Genomic DNA, 6000 nt, shown 5'->3' with positions numbered 1-6000 from the left:
CATCCCCCTGCTTAAATCCCTCCATTGACTCCAGGGGCCTAAATTCTTTGCAGGACACTTAGTGTCCATCGTAATCTCACCCAGCCATTTCCCTATACTTGTATCCTGTCACACCCTAACTCATTTTCTCTGTCCTCACCCCCTCTGCCTTGGCCACACAGAACATTTCCCCTGCTTCCTGAATGTGTCTGGCACTTTCACATCTCTCTTCCTTTGCAAAGGCTTCCCTCTATTCCATCTGGCAAACTCCTATCTGGGCCTCAAAATCTAATTCAGGTGTCATCTCCTTTGTGATGTCTCTCTGACGCCCCGCCCCCAACTAGGCACCCCTTTCTATGCTCTCACTACTTTATCACATTTACCCCACTATATTGTAATCGTGTGTGTTAAGTATCTGCCTCCTCAACTAGATACGAAGGTCTCGTGGGATACACACCCCTGAACAGGTGCATGTCGCGTTCGGCCCCGCCCCCTGCTGCCCCGCCGCAACTACATTTCCCAGAAGGCCTAGCGCCTTGGGCATGCGCACTGGAGCGCAAGGAAGCTGCGACGCTGAGTTTCACTCTGGCTGTCTCCTCAAGAGTCGGAGCCACAGTCGGAGCTGTGCCCAGGCGGAGCCGGCGGTGAAGCCTGAGCGCGGCAGTATCCTCCTCCTGCCCCCTCACCCCCCTCAGCCTCGGTGAGAGGGACAGGCAGGCCGCCTGCTCGCCACCAGGGCTGGGGTCCCGAGGGCGCGGCGGAGACCGAACGGAGCTGGGACCGGAAGGGGGCGGGCGTGGGCGTGAGGGAGGGCCGGGCCGGAGAAGGGCCCCGGGGTGAGGTCCGGGGGAGATTGCGAGGACAGGCGTCCGGGTAGAGGTCCCGGAGGCGGGAGTTGGGGGAATTGGGAGGCGCTGGGAGCTTAGGACCGGACCGGCTGGGAGGGTGAACGCCCGAGTGGGACCCGAAGGGCGAGCAGGGGGAGGGGCGCAGACCCTAGGAGTTTGGGTCCGTCAGGAGAGTGTACCTTTTCCCGCAGGATCTCGAGGAGGCGGTGGTGATACTGCCGTCAGGCTGCCTAGTTAGGGCGTGGGTTCTGCTGGGGTCTGCTTCCCGGTGGACGACTCACTGGAACCAGGGCTGTACTTTAGAAGAGTTTGCCCCCTAACTCTGCTTTCCTCGTCTCAAGTAGGGTCCAGGAAGTGCCTATTTCTGGGACCCTGGGTCACTTTTGAGAGGAGTGCATAATGTAGGCTGTGAAGATTTAGAAAACTTTCTCTGACAGTACCCTTTCTTAGCCAGCTACTGTTCTCCACATTGGTTCCTCTTCCCTAAGTGTCAGTAGCAATGGAAATGGTGTGTGCACAGGCGCTTGGACCCTTAAACTCAGAATATTTCTGCATGCCATCCTAGCTCCTCTAGAGTTGTAGAAGGTGGACTTTCTGAAAGCCAAAATCAGGTTTTACTTAAACCATTAGGGTAACTATAAGCCTGTTGTTCATTAGCTCTGTGATCTTGCCAAACTTACCCTCTCTGATATGTTGATTTCCTGGATGCCTGTACTGCAGACTGGCTTATGAATTCCTTTTAGGCCTTTCTGTGGAAGGGCTTAGGTTTTTTAGTTTCTTTCTTTTTTTTTTTTTTTAAGCCATCCCTTGATTATTGAGTGGGCAGAGGGAGACTACTGTACCTTCTGCTCTGCCCAGACTGTTGGAAAATAATCTGGTGGTTTCCAGTCCCCAGCCACAGGACACAGATCCAACATCTGTGCATTCATTTTCACTAACTGCTGTTTCTCAATTTAAAACCTGATCATCTTCCTTGTTGGCAAAGGTGCCTTGGAATTTGTGTCGCTGAGTCAGCAAGCCTTTCAGATTCGCCCGGTTTTTGTTGTTTGCGTTTTCTATCAAGATGGGAACTAAAACAAGTCATTCCTCCTAAAGATCTGGTATCTCCGTCAAGAAGGCACAGTTTGTGCCAGCTCTCCAGAGATAAAAGGTGAGAGCCACGGGGACTTTGTGTTACTGCCTTCCCAATCAGGTTTTCAGTGGAGAAAGTGAGGACTGGGGAGGGTGGAATTTGAGGTCCCCAAGATGAAGGTGAGTCCTGGGAGTTGATTGTTGATTGCCAACTGTCTCAGATAAATTCAGGTGGCTTCTTGCCGACGGCTTCTCCTGTTTAACCAGTCTTAGAGGATGCTTTCCGCTTTCAGACATGCTTTACGGGATGAAGGATACAAGTCACAATTTCTGCATTTGAACTGGAAATTTTTATTTCTTTGGTTACATGAACCTTTACTGGGTGCCTCCTTTATGTCAGGCCCCATGCTCAGTGCTGGGGGTACAGTGACGAGCAACAAAAGCTCTGTCTTATAGGAGCTCATTGTTTGATAGAAAAGATGGACAAACCATAGACAGTGATAAGGTGGTGTCAATGTGATACATGTTGAGGAGTGGATAATCATAGGGCAGTAACTCCCCCCATCTCTCACACACACACACACACACACACACACACACACACACACACACACACACGTCCAGGAGGGAAGGTCTGGAAGGCTTCCAGAAGATGATAGCTAAGGGGAGTTGTGAAGAGGAGTAGGACCCAGGAAGTAGGGGGCGAAGTCTGGCAGAGGAGTCAGCATATGCAAAATCATGAAGAGACCTGGCATGTCTGGGCCACTGTCAGTAGCTCAGTGTGGCTGGAGCAATAGCAGGTAGGTGTGGGGCAGAGAAGCCTGGAAAGGTAGGCAGAGGTCTGAGTCGGGGTCGGGGGGTGGTTTGTGGGCCAGGCCCAGGCTCCAGGGAACAGAAGGATTTTAGCAGAAGAATTCCATTAAGGGCATTTTAAGTGAGCATCCTGGCTAGAAATTGTGGAATGGATTAGATTGGCTTATTCTCTTTGAGACTGTTTCCTTATACCAGGGCAGCTTTTGGTAGGGGGTAGGTAGACCTGTGAGCTTGCCCTCAGGCTGCTCCTGGTCTTGTTGAAGAGCTAGATTGCCCCTCTAGAACTGTGGAGTACAGACAGAATGCTGTGGAAGTTGGTAAGAGGGGGCTTTCTTTCAAGTGGGCACATCAAGGCATCCTGGAGGTGCTGTTTAAATGGGGCCTTGAAAGTATGACTCCGTTAAGGATGGGTGGCCTAGTAGGTGGGATTCCAGGTAGACGCAGGCACGGTGTTGGGGAAACTGGTTGTATAGGGGGCAGCAGGTCATCACTTAAACTCCTTGGGAGGGGTTGTGGGGGGGTGTAGATGAAAGAGGGTGTTGAAGAGAAATGCACTGGCAGGTGCTGCTGATAGGGAGGGACCATATTGTGATGGGCTTCCAGCATCAACTCAAGGAATGGGAACATTATTTCTAGAGCTCTAGGGGAGGTAGAAGAGAGGATCAGAGCTGTACTTCAGGAAGCTTGGTCTTTGTGTGTGTGTGGGGGGTAGTAATTAGGTTTATTTATTTAATTATTATTATTTTTAATGGAGGTACTGGGGATTGAACCCAGGACCTGATGCGTGCTAAGCATGTGCTTTATCACTTGAGCTATACATACCCTCGAGGAAGCTCAGTCTTGCACTTGTCTCTGAGATGGGCTGGAAGGAGAGACAAGAGTTGGAGTAGCTGGGAGAACATGCTTATCAAGGTGAGAGGCAGAAAGGTCCCAGCCATATGCGAGCAGTGGGGGCTGAGAAGGTGAGGGGGAAGGAGAGAGCAACCGGGCAGCTGCCAGGCTGTGGGGGAGAAGGCTGGGGAGGAGCAGGAATCCCAGGGTTTTCTCCTGGCTGCCTAGGGCAGGCAGAGTGGAGCCAGGGAATCCAGGAGGAAAGGGGAGTTAGCCAGGCAGGTGAGCGTGGCTTCCTAGGAGGCCATCAGTTAAGGGGCCATGGGCGAGGGAGAAACTCGTGCCTGCATAAGTTGTGTGCCAGGGCATGTGCTCACACTCAGCATACAGAGATGAATTAAACAGTCACTTCTGTGTGTTTTCATTTTTACCTCCAGTAAACAGAGAACTAGATTAATACACACTGATCACTGTTCACATGTGGCTTGCTTTTTTTTATTCCCTAAGTTATTTTTAACAAATGTAAGTGAGCTCTTGCATTCTATCCATCCACAACAAAAGCCAGGATCTTGAAACAAAATACACATCCAGTCACTTGATCTTTCTTCCCATTCCCATTCTGAGATAACCATTACCCTCTTGCTTTCATTTTTATATAGTTTTATGGTACCTGTGTATGTCTAAGGAACGTAAAAAAATATCGCAATGATTTGTCCGTGTTATTGCATGTCATCTGGTTCATTTGTCTTGACTCTTGAATAATATTCCATGGCGTGAACACATCAGTTTATGCATCTAATCTTCCGTTGATGGGCACCTGATTGTTTCCAGGTTTTTACTGTCTTGAGTGTGCTGGTCTGAACACTTCTATATGTGTTTCCTGGTACACATATGCAAAACTTGGGTACAAACTGAGGTGGTACAAACTGAGGTGTTTTGCTGGATCGTGGAGTAAATACATGTTCAACTTTCATAGCTATTGCTAGACCTTTTCTGAAGTGGTTGTAAGAGTTTACACTCCACGGGCAGCAAGAGTGCGGGCCTTCCAATTGTTCCACAGTCTTGCCACCATGTGCTATAGGCAGACTTTTTAAATTTTTGCCAATGGAATGAGTAATAGGTATAAAATGGGATCTTTGGGGTCTTGATTTCTATGTCCCTGAGCCCTGATGTTGAACATCTTTTCATAAGCTTATTGGCATGTATGTTTGCTGTGAAATACTTGTACATGTCTTTTGCCAATTCTTCTGTGGATTTGTAGGAGTTCTTTATATATTCTTGCTTTTAATACTTCGTGCTTACTGTGAATATCTTTTTCAGCTTGTAACTTTCTCTCCTTTCTCGAAAGCATGTTTTGTTGAACAACCATTCTTAATTTTAATACAGTGAAATGTATTTTTTCATTTATAGTCAGCGTTCTGTATCTCGTTTGAGAAGTCTTTTCCTGACCATAATCCTTGCCTTTAAGGAGCCTGTACCCTAGTGGAGGGAACAAGTAGATGATCGCACTCAGATGTCACATGGATGTTGATGGTTAGAAATTGCCACGTCTCCCTGCCGAATATGAGTGGGTGTAGGAAAGATTTCACAGGGCAGGGAGTCTCAGGTTGGGAATTAAGAGATAAGTGAACTGGTGGGATGGATACTCTTGGAAGGGGGTGTGGGGCATGAAACAGCCTGGCCAGTTCTGGGCTCTCCCTGGAGTTGCTGATGGCAGGAGCACATGGCTTGAGGGGCTCAGGCAGAGCACCTGAAGAGAGATTTGGAGAATCTGCGTACATGGGATTACTGAAGCCATGGGAACAGAGAAGAGGGTCACTGGGGAGTATGGAAAAAGAGGAGAGGTAGGCCCAGGCCTGATTTCCTGAGGTAGAGAAAGGTGTGGCTCTGGGCAGCTCTTGGGGTTCCTTGGGGCTGGCCCTGACCACGTGCTGCCTGCTGTGCTGTTGGATGCAGTATTTCATCCTCAGGTGTGAGGCAGAGACTGACATGTCTGCAGAGGGCAGGGCATGTTGTAGGGGAGGCTAGCCAGAGACGTAAGCACTCTCCCACTTTTTGATAGAGAATGGGTTTGGAGAAGTGTTTCTCAATCATGGGAGCACAGTGATAGATGTTGGGGAGGCAGTAAGTAGGACAGGGGTCGGCAAACCATGGCTTATGGGCCAAATCTAGCCCACAGCCTGCTTTTGTTAGTAAAGTTTTATTGGAACACAACCACACAAGTTAGTTTACACGTGGCCTCTCGCTGTTCTCACACTACAGTGGCAGAGTTGTGTAGTTGGAACAGACACCCTATGTCTGCAAAGCGTAAAATGTGTACCTTCTGGCCCTTTACAGGAAAGTTTGCTGGCCCTGCCCTGGGAGTCATGGTAACTGTGGTAACCTTGAGAGTCGTACCAATCACCACAGAGGTTCAGATAGTTGTTGCTGGCTGGGTACTGAATCTGGGTCAAGCTTG

General features: G+C 49.3%; 1 protein-coding gene across 8 annotated transcripts in view; it reads left to right on the top strand.

Annotated features, from left to right (window-relative positions):
* The first annotated feature begins 523 nt into the window (after positions 1–523).
* The window catches only part of DTX2 (deltex E3 ubiquitin ligase 2), a 33388-nt gene continuing 27911 nt past the window's right edge, over positions 524–6000 (top strand). For 4 of the 8 annotated variants that reach the window (XM_045515086.2, XM_045515080.2, XM_045515088.2 and 1 more), the window contains exons 1-2: positions 532–679; positions 1813–1977. The gene's annotated coding sequence lies outside the window, so the exon portion shown is untranslated. Of the gene's footprint in view, positions 680–774; positions 1978–6000 lie in introns of those variants that run through there. The other 4 variants (XM_045515084.2, XM_045515085.2, XM_045515081.2 and 1 more) reach the window with 4 other exon arrangements.

Source organism: Camelus bactrianus, chromosome 18, assembly GCF_048773025.1.
Source record: "Camelus bactrianus isolate YW-2024 breed Bactrian camel chromosome 18, ASM4877302v1, whole genome shotgun sequence".
Lineage (NCBI taxonomy): Eukaryota > Metazoa > Chordata > Mammalia > Artiodactyla > Camelidae > Camelus > Camelus bactrianus.
The sequence above is the reverse complement of the archived record's forward strand: the minus strand, read 5'-3'. Positions and strand labels throughout refer to the sequence as shown.